This window comes from Bombyx mandarina, chromosome 01 (assembly GCF_030267445.1).
Source record: "Bombyx mandarina strain Sakado chromosome 01, ASM3026744v2".
NCBI classification, from domain to species: domain Eukaryota; kingdom Metazoa; phylum Arthropoda; class Insecta; order Lepidoptera; family Bombycidae; genus Bombyx; species Bombyx mandarina.
Window position 1 is genome coordinate 9,979,734 of NC_143208.1, and position 17,046 is coordinate 9,996,779.

General features: G+C 34.6%; 1 protein-coding gene across 3 annotated transcripts in view; it reads left to right on the forward strand.

Annotated features, from left to right (window-relative positions):
- The window catches only part of pico (ras-associated and pleckstrin homology domains-containing protein pico), an 86,270-nt gene that overhangs the window by 41,660 nt on the left and 27,564 nt on the right, over window positions 1-17,046 (forward strand). Inside the window, exon 2 of one of the 3 annotated variants that reach the window (XM_028177277.2) lies at window positions 36-75. The exons of 1 other annotated variant lie outside the window; for it this stretch is intronic. The gene's annotated coding sequence lies outside the window, so the exon portion shown is untranslated. Of the gene's footprint in view, window positions 1-35; window positions 76-14,014; window positions 14,536-17,046 lie in introns of those variants that run through there. One more of the 3 variants, XM_028177278.2, reaches the window with a different exon arrangement.

Consider the following 17,046-nt stretch of genomic DNA (forward strand, 5'->3'; position numbering starts at 1 on the left):
TTACGTAAATTATGTATCGTCTATTTTTGTTGCAGATATAATGCAGTTTCGGTAATCTACAACACGAACAAACGGGTTAGTAACATATTTTTCTATTAAAAACGCTAAGTATTCTTGCAATAATTTTCACAATACCAAACTATATAAATTAAAATAAAGCAAACGCTTTCTTCGAGACGGTTCTTGTTATCTCTGTAGGCTTCGGAGGCCGGCTAGTGCCGTGTATGTGTGCTGTAAGTTCTGTTTACCCATCTTGGGCGAAAAAAAAATGAAAAGTTCGTCTACCGTGAGGAGTAAGCAAAGTAATAAAGGTGCTTTTTAGTGTGCACTAGAGTGTAAAGCGCGACAAGAGGACCAAGGTATTGAAAGCCCTCCTCAAAAGCTCACGTCTATTCACACGGTTTAACTCTCAGTGGGAAGGAATTTTCTGTGTTAGTCTGATTTACAACTATTTACATAAAACAAGGTAGAATGTTTAAAAAATCACTTTAATAATAAATAACCTTTGATATAAAATAATAATCTAAAAATGTCTTTGAGTTTAACTCAATTTTACCTATTAGCCTTACTTAATTAATACCTAATAGCTGTCTTTTTTTGCCGAGGAATAGAGCTGTAAAATAAAACATTTGTTAAGGCTTGAAGTGAACTTAATTTATCGTCATCGTCGTTATTATCTCTGTTGAATTTTTCATTACATTGTTTCAGTCGTTCTTAAGAGAAACGGACCGTCAGTGGACGATTTGAGCACTTCAATAAATAGTTCCTCGTGGCGTAAAGCTCGTTACATATTTAAATGAACATAACAACATACCAATGATGTCAACTGACCTTAACAATAAACAAGAATGACTAATCAACGACTTTGGACTTGCCTCTGCCTGGCTTATAATGTTATTCTCTTTTTAAATCATATTTTATTAATAGCTTCGTAAATCCGCCAACCAATGAATTTATTATTGACACATACTCGACATGGTATATAAAGTTGAATTGTTACAATATAAAAGTATATAACGGTCGAATAATTTCAAATAATTTTTTTATTTAATTCAAGATACTTGGTTCAGTTTTTTTTTTTAAATAATCACTATACAATTTTATTATAGGTTTTTGTTTGTTCTACGAAATGCTATGATTAGTACATTGGGACGGTGTTGAAACTTCTGTTTGTGTTTGTCTCGGGCCCTAAAACCTTCAAGTGTCATTTCGAAGAATCGAAGCTTAAGCCTCAGCATTAACATAGTCATTAGAGTTGAGTTTTATTTACTTTCTATAAAGTGGTTCCCAAATTTTAAGGCGTCTTATTCAAAAGAGTGTCAACGTATTCTATTATAAGTTTAACTATGCGATGACCATATTTTGCATCTTGTTGCATTTGTCAGATAACGGTACTGCGCCCATTTTCGGATACAAACGATTGTCGCGTTTCCTGAAGTTATTTAGTTAAGTTATACAGACATTTGTAGCATCACACGTGTTTTCACTATGTGATAATCAAAATCAGTATTCTTGATAAGACGCCAACAGGAAATACCTATTTATTCTCTGTGCAATTATTTCAGTACTAATCAATTTGAATACCTTTGCAAATCAACAGACAAACCTGGTTAAATTTCATATTGTTCAGCAGTAAATTCAGCATTCGTATTGTCGCAGGATTTGGTACGTTATGCAAACAGGGGGAGAAACTGTTTCAGTGAGAGCTCGCCATCCAGTCTAAATATAACCGGGCGGAGACAGCTGGCGGGTGGAGCGGGGTGCGGGGAGAATGCAGGACGTCGACCCCGACAACCCAGACCTTGTGCGTATTGCCGGAAGGAACGATAGAACTATTTGCACCATTGGCCTGCATGCTGCTCCTCAACGACGTATCCCGCCTCGTGGCTCCTGTAACACACCCTATAGGCACAAAGGTATTCACGACATAAACGATATCATGTACGCGATCGCAATATGCTATTTAAAGCCTTCACAAAAAACGAAACTTGTGTCTTCGCTCTTGCATTAACTCAACGTAATTCACTTTGCGATGCCGCGACTTAAACTGCGCATAAAGATACACAAAGTAACACTGTGGGAAGGCTCTGTGTTATCCGTTACCCAGGATTAAGCAATTGAAACAATGTGCGGATGTCCACTGTGAACGATACGAGGATGCAGCAAAGTGTCATTCATTGAGTGTGTCGATCACAATTTTCGTACCCTTTCAATTGTTTGAACTCGTATTTGTTAATAAAGCACTGATTTCTGTTTTCTATTATTGTCTTTTATACACTGATCTCAATTGTACCACAAATGCCTAAACTATTTTCATTAATAAAACATTTGAACTTATCTATAGGTCTTTCACGTGATGCCAGTTTTAATGGTTTTCGAAATTTAAAAAAGGTATACATATGTGTATGATACATACGAGTATATTGTCCATATTGGATTGATATATGAAGCGTTAAAAAAATTATAATAGACAATATAGAACACTAGGTGGATTCTTTCACTTTAATTTGTTAATCTGTAGCAAACTGTTCCCACGGAGGATTCATTTCACTTATTTTACCAACCTCACTTAGGATAATAGATAAACTCAAAACGAACGAAAATATTTACTAAGACTTAAATTTGCATTCAAAAGCTCTCTCTCCAGCCACACATTTGGATTGGTGCATTCAACTATAGTCAAGTAGGGTGTTTATAACACTTGCATGAGGAATAAATTGATTTACAGGTCAATAACACTGCCAGTTGAAGGTCTTGGTCGACTCCTACCCTCATCCCCAATAGCGCCCACCGCCTACCACCTTCTCGTACTTCATTCTCGTAATAATCGTGCGTAATGTCACGTTTCCTTATTGTTTTCATGCTTTGTGACGAAGTTTCCAGCCAGTCAACGGCCAGAATTAAAACTGCAGACCTTTGCATCGACCTTGAGAAAAACTGCTGTTTTTATTCATTGGCTTTACTAGGCGTGGTAAAATAAGTACGGCAAATGTTCCATAGTAAGTAACAGGGAATAGAATAGCAAAGTACTTGACAGGTAGTGTAGTATAGGGACCAGCGGGGGAGTCACAGAAAAATAGATTTCCACAAAGAATTTTAATGATGATCAAATCATTCATCACGACTGTTTAATTTGCCTACATATCCATAAGAGCCGTTATCTGTAACAGAAGCTCTAAATAAAATCTTTTCTTTATGACCTTGCAAAGTAGAGAAGTTCTAATAAAAAACTTCAAAAACTTACACTTTACATACGGCATTTTGAAAAATTACATTATGCAAGCACGCAATGTAAGGCACATATTTGACGGACGCTGACCTCCCTTCCCCCTTGACGCGAGACTGTACATTGACCCCACACGTCAACTGATTATGACAAATCACTATCACCTCCTTTTTCGTTTTCTGCAACCCTCTCTATTTAACAAAGCTTATGAAATACACTAAACATAAAACCACAAGGCATTCAATTCCGTATTACAAAACGTTTAAACCGAATTTCGAAGTTATTATTCGGAGTCGATCTCAATATCGACGACGCAAATAAGTCAATTTCCCGATAACCACATTCGATTTCCTCGCTTTCAAGCTATGTAATTAACAAACGAACCGTCGTCAATCGCTTCTGATCTGCTAAACTCTGCTACCGTAGCTGGACTCAGTGATAATAATAGCTTTGATGGAAGCTTTAGCGATTAATATTTTGTATATAATCTTGTATACCTTGTAAAATTACATTTTAATTAAATATGTTAATTTCAAATTTTAAAAGGTTAATTTTTTCGAATATTACCTTACAAGTTAGATTACCACACTTTTAACAATGAATACAATCTGAAATTCCAAAGATTCTGCGACTTTATATCACAGATATTTTTTTTACTTTTTAATAATGTGTCACGAAATATTAACAACAAATTGCGATACGGATTAATAAAATAACGCTGTAGAATATATTTTTAACATGATTAGGCCCGGGAAATGGAAGAACCAATTTGACCAAAGCCATATATACAAATTACTTGTTTAAATAAATAAATAAAGCTTTACTCATAATGATCTTAAAATCGGCATGCATGCGCGTCAACAACACCGGACAAGATGAACAATTCGGGTAGTTTTTTTTTAAGGGATTTTATGACCTAGTCACTATAACCTTTAAGTCATGTCTTATTTTAATTATAATTCTTATTTTTATGAAAAATTATATTAAGGAGTGAAATGAAATGAAGATGATTAAATTCGGGTACTGTTTTAATCGTGCCGGTTGCCAGGAAAGCGAATTTCCCGAGTTGCAACGGCAGGTGGTGCAGGCCGCGGCGATCAATACCCCGGGACCGCGCCCTACTCCCGCCACCCACTCACCAATAAGCCGGGGGACAAACACCTCATGATATCTGGACTTGACAACGGTTCTTTATAATTCATCATTTAAATAACTCAAACAAGTAGGTAGTACATTTTGTTTTGTAACACGGTTTGATGAAAACTATTTAAAAAAATTTTTGTTAAATAATATAATAAATAATATACTAATTAGAGAACTATTTATAAAAGTATACCAATGAAACGTGTTAAAGACACAATTTATTTTGATTATGGCATGGACCATTGTCAGCCACATTAGCACACAGCTTAATATAGATCTATATCGTCTTCTCGCATTATTATGTATAATCTCAAAACTTACTAATTTTACAGGAGAGTGTTTTAAAGGTTTAACCTGTGATATTTTTAATATTTATCATCTTTGTAACATTTGTTTTTACCAGTTACATTATCTGTGTTTTAAAGCAAGATAAAATTATGTAATAATTTTGTTAATAGTAATCAAAACATAGGTAAACTAAAAAAAAAACTAAAACTAAACTACGCTCTTTTCACAGTATTTATGAGAAAAATACTGGTGATACCAAAAGATTCCGCATAATAACTCAATTTCGAATATTTTTGGAAATTGTGCAATTTAATTCGAAAAGACGATATAGGGCGATGCTAATCTATTTCGTAAGTCGTCGCTCTACCTAGCATACCCACCTATTATTATTATCGATTATTTCATTTTAACATATAGATATTTCTAAATATCATTTTTTAATTATACTGTCCCCTTTTTTAGTTATTATTAAAAAATAGGTTTATTTTTGCAGAGCTTTATGTGGCTTTATGGCACATTAAAGTTTATTTATTAAAATGCCTTTGTACTGGCGAGAGCTTTTCTATAAATTAAAAATCCCTTATTCTAAGCTAGTACAATGGTTGCTGTGCATTTCTTGTAGTTTTACATCCTTGTTCACTGACAGTGTTTGTCAGTTATAAAAGTCAAATAGTTATTATTGATTTAGTGAAGTGCTAATTTTTGTATAAAACATTTATTAGTATCGCTCGCGTCCTAATAGAAAAAAATGCGTTGATGTTGCGGAAAAAAATGCACGTAACATACTATTTCGTTAGCGAAAGACGAAATACAGCATCCTGCAGTATAATTCAATCCGTACAATTTGATTATAGGGCGTATATACCGCGTCCGAACGGTCGATACCACCGTCCTGCACACTTTTCGCGTGAAAAATTATCCATTTCGCTTTGAAGGATCGGATAGTCTTCACTATTCAATGCTATGAAGACGTGATGTCTCACAGTGACGGCGTTTGTGGGTTTGACCGTCTTTGCAAAAACATTCAACAACTTCACAAACGCGCAAAACAGTATCCAGTAAATAACATTTTAACAAACTTGAACTCTCTGTCTATATTTTTTTATATTGTTAATTAGCAGATCTTTTTCTGACCGTCTGCGCAAAAAAATGAAACAATTTCACAAACTCGAAAACGGTTTTCAGTAAATAACATTTTGACAGATTTTAACTCTGTGCATTTTTTTTATATTGTTAATTAAGATTTTCTTTTGACCTGTATTAACGTTCTGTCTGGTATTATATGGCTACCTATAGCTATCAAAAGCCACCCACCTTATGAGATCTGAATCTATATTGTATTAGTAAAACGACTGCCCTTCCCATCAAATCAAATCGGAACGCGTTACTGCCGCAAAAATAGGTACTGTGTTGGTATCTCCCCATGCGGGCTCACTTAGTGACCATTTCGGGAGTGTGGCATCTTAAATAGAACCAAATGGTGAAATGAAATGAAAGGTACCACAAGCTATAAATACATTTTTGTGTTGAGTGAGTTAAGTTAATTTAATAACCTTTATTGCTTTCATAATAAATGAAAGATGATGTCATCTGTTGGTAAATTGCTCATCTTTGCTGAAAATTTTGTGACCAAAGTTTATTTTAGTTTAATTGCGTGACTATATTAATATTTTAAGCTTTAATTAATGCGTAATGTAAAAGAAATTACCGCCGAAAAGTTCTTTATTTTCATAAACTCTACACTATAATATATTTTATATACAAATTAAATTTGAATACTAAAAGAAGAAAACTTAAATGTATTTTTAGGGTATTTTTAAATTTAGTTTTATTTAATGTAAACAAGGGTACGGGTCAAGGTTCGGAAACACCCACTCGTACACTCTTTTTAAGTGGTGAGTCATCTGGGCTTTTGTAATAAATTGTTTTATTTTAAATCGGTGCTTTAAATTAAAAAGCCTTTGTCTTTGGACTACGACAACAACTTAATACGAAATGCACTTTGGTCTCTTTTGTGCTTCGAAAACAATAAAAATGCAACAACTTGATATTGCTGAATCCATAGGCCACTTTCCAGCAGGTGGGTCGTGGACACATCGGCCTTCGTCGGCAATAAGAACAACTATAACTAGGAGACTAAAAATGTCATTGTCACTTCGACCTCGACTGTAAACCTTTCACGCGTTTGTAGTCTGTTCGTTGCTTAGACGCACCCTGTTTAAATAAGCTTCTTTTCGGCATTTCATGTACATATACATTAACAATTTTACTTAAAAAAAAACAGAGAAGACATTTAAAATAAGCGATATTAATTCACAACTAAGTAAAATTTACAATTCAAAAGAGACGATGATCAAATATAAATTCGATAGATTTATTTTCATACACGCAACGTGTCAGTTTAGTAACAACAAGTCACGTACAAAATCAGGCCACACACTATGTCAAGGAGTATTGAGAGTAGTCGAGTATTTGTCGAGAGCAAAAAAATGGTGGGTACTTTTTTGGTCCGATAGCGAGGACTTTCGTTAAATCCAATACGCACTTCAGTGCCAATTGCAGCTGACTGTATTCACGATAGTATCTGATTGCAGGACAAAGGTAACGTAACGTAAGAGATTGCTAAAAAACAAAGACAACAAAAACAGCCTTCACGCCGTGTTTTCTCCAAATGTGCCTGTACAACATTACGTAATTGAAGGAAGGAATTACACAATTGAAATTAAGGACCAATAACATTCAGTGTTTCAGGAAACCTAAACATATAACTTCGCAAGATCGGTAGCCCTCGACCTGCCCTTAGCTGCTATTGATATGCCAATAAATAAACAGTTGCCTGATATTTTCTAAACTTGGGTATCGGTTCTCGCGTGCACGCATGAATTGTTTCGCCTTTTGCGTTAATAGCCTATAATACGCTCGTTACAGCAACCGCTTCGAGGAATTCCTTTTAATTGAGAGTTTAAGACGGCGCTTTCCTCAATGATGTTATGAATTCTCTCATGCTGATTTGATATCGCGATAGCCATAAAGGTTATTATGAGCACGATTTCAGATATCAAAAGTTTCGCATGTAGCATTGTTGCATTTACTTGAACAAAAAAATTACACAGTTGATCCTTTGACTTTTCTTGATTATTCTATTTTTTGACAGAAATTGGTGTTGCTCACCACACTCTTTGTGATAAATAACTTTATCTGTCGTAACTTATCGGGTTTACTATACTAACACGTCAAAAGCGAAGACAATTAAATTTTATTTTCGTTTTGCAACGGTCAATAAAAACTATGATGCAACAATGTATTCTCTTGCATTGCTTGTGTTTCGTAACCGACGTAAAATAATAGCTTAATTTGAAGTAATTCCATTAGTGTGTCTGCTGTCAAATTTACATGAATACAAGCAAAGTTGCTTAAACGTCGATTTCCGAGAATTTGGTCAGATTGTTTTGTTCGTCAAAAAGCATCGATAAGATGATTATTATACTAGGTTTCTCTTGTCTATAGAATTTTTACAATAAAATCCAGTAGCTTTCTGTACCTGTTCCTAGTAAATATGTTATCTATTAGTATACTGTTGTTTTAAAAGCCTAAGCGAATATAAAACAATTTTTTTAAAGAGTATACTTATAATTGTAATATAACAGTATTTATAATTGGAAAATGTAAACTACCCGGATACAAGCTTGGTGTACCGTGTTGGTGGGGGTAATATTATTTTATCGCATTCATATCGACCCGAACTAATGAGTCGGGTCAATGTTGTCACTTATGTGTAGATAAATACAGTAACCAATGTCGAAAGACATATTAATTTTCTCATAATGTTCGTATTACGGGAAAACAATTATTATGATTTTCTTCAAAATTTTATGAACTGAAAATATCAGACAGCTAGGTACCTAGTTGCACGTCATTTTAAAGATGCAATTTCGAAGCATTGTGATACTCAACAGGTCGTCGAGTCGTCTTTGACTCGTCAATTGTTTCCACTTGTGTAAGTTTAGACCCTCGCAAACAAGTGGTAGTTGTGATTCTGTAGTTGGCACCTACTTTTGGCTGTTTGATTTCACACGGACGCCACGTGATTACCGCCACTGAAATAGATTTTTCAAGTATTATGTCACCGATTTAGATGGATGGACAGACAACAATCAACTGCTATTGATAAATGAGTTCTATCTAGTCTTAACTTACAGCGTGTTTTGTTCCTCAATCGGGTCCAAAGTTTGAATGTCAATTCAAAAATGTAGTGTAGGTAACTATTTTTTTAAGTGACTTTATGACCTGGTGACTAATACCTTTAGGTCAAGTCTTATTTTAATTTTAAAGAAAACTCTTTTATATGAAAAATGATATTATGAAACGAAATTAAGTTGATTAATATGAAACATGGCATGAAATGAAATAAAAACGAAACGAAATGCAATGAGATGAGATGATATGGGGTGAAATATTATCTCAGTAAAATGGTGGTCATCTACTGAGACTTTTTCAGTAGACTTTTTAGGAGGATCCCGAGAAGTTACGCTCAGCGGCTTTGTTTAATTTTCCCACATTTGTGCACTTTCACAGATACTAAAGAGTTAATAAAAAACCGTTATTACACATTTAAACCTGAAGAAACACTAAATAGACAAAATAAAACAAATCACACAACTTCACTACTCCCGTTCCCGCCAAAAAGTTCTAAAAGTAATTAATTTTATTCTCTGCATAGATTAGCCCACGGCCTATCTTGTGTTAAATGGTTAGCAAACCATGTACTTATGCCGCTCCCCACCTTGACACTTAATGTCAACTTTTTTCTGTATAGTAATTATATTATTTATAAAATACGCGACAGAGTCCTAGCGGGAATCTTCATTTCTCGCGATAAGATTTTTTGCTTTCTAATGAGGTTTCGACGAATTCTGGCTTTAACAGCATTAACAGCCTTTGTAGTTCTAACAGCACGCGGCCGCCCCGATCTTTTGTTGTCTTCGACAGACGAAGTGTTATTGTAACTGTTGATAGTACGATATACGAACATACGGCTGATACCAAGCTTTTGAAGTGTCTGTGGAATATAACCGACGGCTCCATACCTACTTTGTGCAAGACGATCACTTCAATCCAAATTTTTTTAACATCCCATTTCATATTGTAATTTGATAATAAACACGAAGAAATATGTGAAATGGCGCAAAATCGAAAGAAGTTTTTATAGTAATATGCGTGTTCCACATTCAAAATAATGAAAAAGTTAAAAAAAAGTTTTTTTTAGTAACAGTAGGTATTTATGGCCAGACTACTTATAATAGTAAAATTGTAAAGCATTCAAAACAAAAAAAATGCGAAATTAAAACGTAAGAGCACTTTTAATTATGTATGTCTACGGCTCGCAAAAACCGAAGAAACTACGTAATGAAAACCGAAGAAACTACGTAATGTCAAAGTGTCAATCACCCTTCAAAATGGAATGCTCCACTCAATATATGAACCAACGTAACAATGAACCAACATAATTCCCTCCATATACCAATCATAACCCTTAACTTATAATTTCTACAAAATTAATGAACACCTAAAAGACAGACATTAATGTTTTTTTTTTTTTTTAAATAGAATAATTACTGAAAACACTAACAGTACAAAGTCCAATTTGCCAAAATTAAACCCTACCTTGTTTGTTGTGTTTACGTCGGGCTAAATAGTTTATTGCTGTTCTGGGTCCGAGAGCGATCCTAGCGCTCTGTACAAGCAGTTACCTTTGTAGCATTAGTCGGAGTGCGGAGGTGTGTCATCAGTCATCGCCCTAAAATATGCGTGATCACGCGCCACGCTTCACGTACGTGCTAAGGCACTCCGACAGGACCCATTATGAACATAGCCGCAAGAACGCCCTGTTCATTTCACACATCCACGACCGTCGTTCAATAGGAAACTGCAATGCAGAATTCATTCAAAAACACGGTTTTCGCCAAACGTAATAAAATGTCGTATTCAATTTCAAATCATTAAGCCCTAAAGGCTTGTGGTTTTACAGACAAAGACGCTATAGGAAATGTATTCATTGATTACAATGGGCTGTATTGAAATATAATATTTAAAGGAGGATTTAAAAATGAATTGAAATGTGTTTCGTTGACCATCTGCCTCGGATGTCCGTATTACGTCTCGGGCCGGCGCCGCAGTATGTGCGCTAGTTAGCGAGATAAAACGAGATAGAGGCATGTTAATAGTCGCCTCACAAGACTGGAATTTGGTCTATATTTGGGCACAGTAACGACCGCAGGACTGCTCTACGCATTGCCTAATAGCTAATAGTCATCTCAAATGTTAAGATAAATGCCAGACAGCTTGAGTCGAAACACAAGATAAAGCTTCGTTTTTAAATACGAAGCTCGATGTAAAAAAAAAATACATTTTTGAAAGTTTGTTTTAAATCGATTAGACTTTTCCTAATTACGTTTAACACTACATATACAAATACCAGGGAAAAGACAAAACAGTTCCTTATCTTTTTTTTCGGTTTTCCAACCATTTTTTAATCATTATCTATTGTTTAGTAGCCATAAGCTCTGATATTATCAATAAATTGAAAAAAAGGTGGAAACTGTTTCATTATCCCACATTTAAAATTAATATGTCTCAGTGATTTTGCTCCAATTCCATTGGATGATCACGTGCTCTCGAAATGACTTGATATATAAAAAAAAGCTAAATTAAACATAATATAAAAAAGTATCTTAAGTATTTTTCATGTCCATCAATCATTTCTGAAGTTCATTAGTTCGAGGCTATGAAAGTCCTTTCACTTTTGCTTAAACGAAACGCAAAAGTTGCTATGTGTTCTTTCTTTAAAAAGTGTGATAAGATTGAATCCTGCGTATTTTATATGCTTTTCATAGAAATTAGACATTTTAAAAATATTTTTTGCTTATATGAAATGAGGAAATGGAGTATATATTATATATATATATAGTATACTCTATGGAGTCATTTCGGCGAGGAAATGACTCCATAGAGCGCCTTGTCGTTCAGGGCAAAGTAGAAGGCACCAGATCGCGTGGAAGGGTGCCCATGCGATGGACTGACCAGATCAAGTCGGCAGTTGGCGGCTATTTGCATGAGTGTACCAGGCTCACCACAAACCGCGAGGAGTGGCGATTGCTCGTGAGGCGCATAACATCTGCCCACAACAATGATGCTGGATGACGACCACGACCGCTCTGACAAGAGTGATACGACATACGAGATATGTATGTACGTGCGTGATTCACATGGCATAAAGTTAAAACCGGGGCTCATAGATATCACCTTGAGATATGAGGTTGAAGTTTCAATTGTATGATATAAAAACGGTCTCTTCTCCTGTTACGGAAAACGTTTTGAATTATAAGAATTATTGCAATTAATGACGACTCGTAAAATTAATTGTTATAAAAAACAAATTGTTAATTGCTAATTGTTATAAAGAAAAACTGTTCTTATTCAAATAGGCCTTAACTTGCGCTTTAACGACTTTACCGCACTTGCAGTATTAACAATATGCTTTATTAACAATATGCTACGTATAAAATGTCGTTTATTGAATGTTTACTGTATTGAACCGAGGGTAAACATCGTAAAACACGCGAATCGCCAAGCCAAATCAATAATCTTGTATGTCAGCGAAACCAGGTTTTGTTTAGTAGACGGATAAGCTTTCTTTCATACACATTATCGTTACGTAAACACGTACGATGCGTGTGCAAACAAAGAACAACTTCTGAAATATTTTAAGTTTTAACAAAAAGTCAACGGTCCTAAGTCTTCTCAGTATACTACTGCTTAGTAGTTTGAAATATTTACAAAAAACTACATACAAGCTTAAACAATTAAATGTTTATTTATTAGTATCAACGTAACTAACAAAGTGTTTTATTCATAGCGAACAATAGCGAGTTTAAATTAAAAAAAAAAACCATGTCGTCTATATTGTTTTCATTTATTATTACAAATACAGCGAAATTACTATATGTAATTAAACATGCAACATTGTAACACCTGAGATTTTTTTATACGCTTCGAAAACAAAATTTAAATGGCCGACCTCGAAATTTTTTGTAACCACACTTTGGAGAAAAAAAAAACACGCTGACTTGCAATTTCTACGACGAAATGGACTCCGATTAAAGCGTGAAATTACATTTTTGTGTAATTGAACTATATATTTTAAACATTTTATAGACAAAGAAAAGAACAATGCTTCATAGTTCTGATAACGAAGTATTAAGAATTTACTTAATCTAATCGATCAGGATGGTTACTTCACATATAAATGCTCTTTATATTTCGATCGAAACGAGTGATAGAAGTAATAATAATGAATTAATAAAAACATTCTGTTGAAATTGTATTTTTTCAAATGCCACGCATACCCAGTTCTGCAACTTATGACCCCATCAAAATTCTACGAATAACGATAATCCACAGAACGAAACAAAGACCTGCTGTCAGTTCCGAGTACTAGTTTCTCTTGAATAAACTCTAACATTAAAGAGGCTACAGTGCTTAGCCTTCCTAAGAAAAACTCGATAAAGTACGATATGAGTACCTACACTGTTTAAAGTTACTTCCGTCGCGTCGCAGACTACGCAAGATGGCCGGAAATCGTTTGTTGATTATAAAGCGAGACGACGAGCACGCCAGATTCAGGAGGGATCTCATTTCAGAAAATAAGAAGTATGGCAACAAATAATTGAAAAATTGTAGAAATTGATGGTCACTGGAAAGGTCGAGGGCAAGCGACCAAGAGGCACGAGCTCGACCTGTTGGACGGACCAGATTAGTGCAGCCCTTGATACCAGAGTGCAACGATGCTCTGCACTCAGCTGCAGATAGGAACTGATGGCGGTGCATTATAAAAAACAAACTGTTTCAAGACCATGACTCTCAGTAATGAGGAAACCGACGCAAGAAGAAGGAGGAGGAGGAGGAGATAACAAAGCTGTAAGCGACAAACCCTTAAATGGGTGACGTACATAAAATGCTCCCAGAATCTTCTAATAACAGCCAAGCTGAGCTGGCTAATAGGCTGTGAATGAGCTCTTAATTATCATCCAAAAATTTCGTGCGATACTAAATTCTGGCGTTGTTTTTTCATTGTTTTCTTTGGTCAAGGTTCATTTGTTCTAAAGTATGTTTTTAACACCACACGACCTAACAATGTAATGAATTAGAGCAAAAAAAATGTGGTTTAATCAAAAGTAGTTAGTTTGTAATGATCCGATAATAATATCTATTATCGTTACGTAAATGTCTCTACCGAGCGTTTAACTCAATCGACTAAACTAAACAAATGATGCTGATATGATAATGATAATGTGATTCACAGTATGAACAAACCTTTCGTTGGAAGAACACTCATCGTTTTGGACACGTATTGTAAACAAAGTCGTAGGCAACCACCTACGTTAGACCACATTTAGTCTTTAGGATTCATTCATGCACAGTGTATCTGTTTTACGTTAGTAGTGATTCGGACGTTTGATCAATAACATTCGGTTGGTGAGATATGTGCTTTACCTGCTAATTAATTCATCTCTTTTTCGCACTGGACACGCGATAAGCGAATGACGTAACTCGTTGTTTAATATACGTATCATAAGTATCGTAGTTGGGTCGGCTTCGTTGAGTTCCCGTGGAGTATTCATTCATCCGAACATAACCAGAACGGTGGTGCATCTAATAATGCGATTTAGTTCACTCTCGTCTCGCACTTCAGAACGTTAGTGTTTGTGAAATGTTATGAAGTAAAAGTGAAGTAGTAGATCGCGCCTACTGTCGGTCCACGCGTTTATTCATCGAATAATATCGAAGTTTTAAAGCAGCGACAAACACAGGAAAATAAAGTAAGAAATTAAATTATTCGCATTAAATATGATTTAAAAAAACTCGATTATATGTTTTATGACTTGATAATGGTTCAATTATCGGTTTAGTGTTTAAATTATTAATAAAAGTTTTATATGTAGTTTGTGGAGAGTTATTTAACTTTAGGGTCTGGAAGAAGTCTTCAGAAGACCATTTTAAATTATGAAACAAACTGTCGAATAATAGTAGTTTCTTTTCAGCTGAAATAAACTAGTATTTTATTTTACTAATTTTAATTTCATTCGTTTTTTTTATTATCTATAGTTTTATTATCAACGAAAAATAAGTCTGCATTACAAATAACCGCCATGTCCGACGCACTCTTGTAAAATCATAAACTAGATTAGTTTATTAATCTCAAGTCAATGAAAACTAAAAGATAGCCTACTGGAAAATTACTTTACACTGATAAAAAATCTCTGACTAATAATAACAAAACAAGGGCACTCGCTCTGATCTCCTCGAACTTATGAGCTAATACTAAGACTTCGTAACGATTGGATTAAAGTCCTTCCTTCAGTTTTTCTTCGATGTCAATATATTTCTTATTTTTTCTCTTTCACCAAGTAGGGTTGGTGTTGAGCAAACGGGCTGTCATTAAATCACTACGACATGAATGATGCATGCTGTCCCTATCTCTATTAGACGGGCGAGGGTACTACAAGGAAGAGGTCGGCGTATGAATGAAATGTATGCGGTAACGGTGGAGCGTATGATGAGAGAACCCGATCAAGGAGGCTCGCTCACGCGGTTGTCCACTTAATAATGCACTGGTGGCTGCTAGATTTATATCTATTAATTCAAACGTAAAATTATTCAGTAATCAATTACTTACTAATGGAACTACGTTTATTTGTCATATACATATTTAAGCTACGCTGATAGCGACAACGAATAGAGTACATCGATCTTTTCTAATCGATGTTTATCGTAGACCGAATTCATTAAAGTTTTAATGTTAACTAAAATTGTTTTTTTTTTCGATATTTATTTTAAAGTTTCGAAATTTAAACTTGACATAGGTATTCGTTGCGCTGCGTATACATAAATAAAATACTGAAATTAACCATAGTTCAGACTTTAATTTAAATAAATGTTTTTTTTATGTATACAAGAATATAGAGAGAAAATAGAGAAAACGAAATTAGAGAGTATAAGTTAGTTTTGTGACGTTTCAAACACGTTTAATTATGACTGAGTTCATCTATGGTTCCAATAAATCCTGAGGTTGGAAAACTGCATGGCTGAGAGTCTGCCTGCCGCCCGCTTACTGTCGAAGAGCGAGACAGTTCGTTGTGCAAACCATATCTTAACACGTTGACTGCCATGTTGATTTCGGCTAATAAGCGTCTGAATTGCCTAACTTTGCCTTCTTTTGTTTTTAATGCAAGTTTTAGTCTTTTAGGCCTCTTAGGAATAGATTCATTTTCAATATCTTCAGATACGTCTTTCCCAGAGCCTACTAGATATTCCGGCGTCTTAGTAAGGAGATCAAAGAGAGAAATCGACATAATTAGTTCAGTGCGCCACATAGGTCACCGGTGATCTACGTGGCAGTCAACGTATTAAGTATTTCAACTAAGTATGTTAAGATTGAACTCCTTCCGCCACAAATTCCGGCAACAAAATAAAATCAATCGCATCACTACATAGTACATAAAAAACAAAGTCGCTTTCTCTGTCCCTATATCCCTATGTTTGCTTAAATTTTTAAAACTACGCAACGGATTTTGATGCGTTTTTTTTTAATAGATAGAGTGATCGAAGAGGAAGGTTTATATGTATATTAACATCCATTAAATAGTGGAGAAATCAATAATAAATTACAGTTTCCGAAGCGAAACGAGGGCGGGTCGCTAGTGTTAAATAAAACAATACAATTGAAATGAACATATGTGTTTTTCGGTAAAGCATTTTATGTTCCACTAACAGCTTTTGAAGTGAAATAACACTTTAATAAAACCAGTTTGTTACTGCCGAAATTGTAAAAGGCGTGAAGTTAATAAAGTAATAAAATTGGATTTTTCATGCATTCGTCAAACATAGGTTTGTAATTTGCGTACATTGGGACACGCGGTCAAGTTTCCATGATATTACAATATTGTCACGCAACTCCGCAATTACTAAGGCGTACTCTATACATTCTATTAATTTAATAAAACTGCTCACGAAACCGAAATATATTCGCGAATACTAGAATAATAACATGAATCATGTAACTTGAAATATAAAGTATGGTCATACTAATATTTAGTCACTTTAAACTTTTTATGACCACATAATTTGAAGGCATAATAATTAGTGAGAATATCGAAACTGTTATCAAAAAATATTGTTCAATTTTTGTGATTATTTTATTTACTTTACGGCAATTTTTAGATGTTAATTGTATTTTGGTTTAATTCTGAAAAATATTAATCTACATTTATAGATATAAATATATAGATATATGTATCTATAATTTAGAACTTCCAAAGAGTATGCTCAAT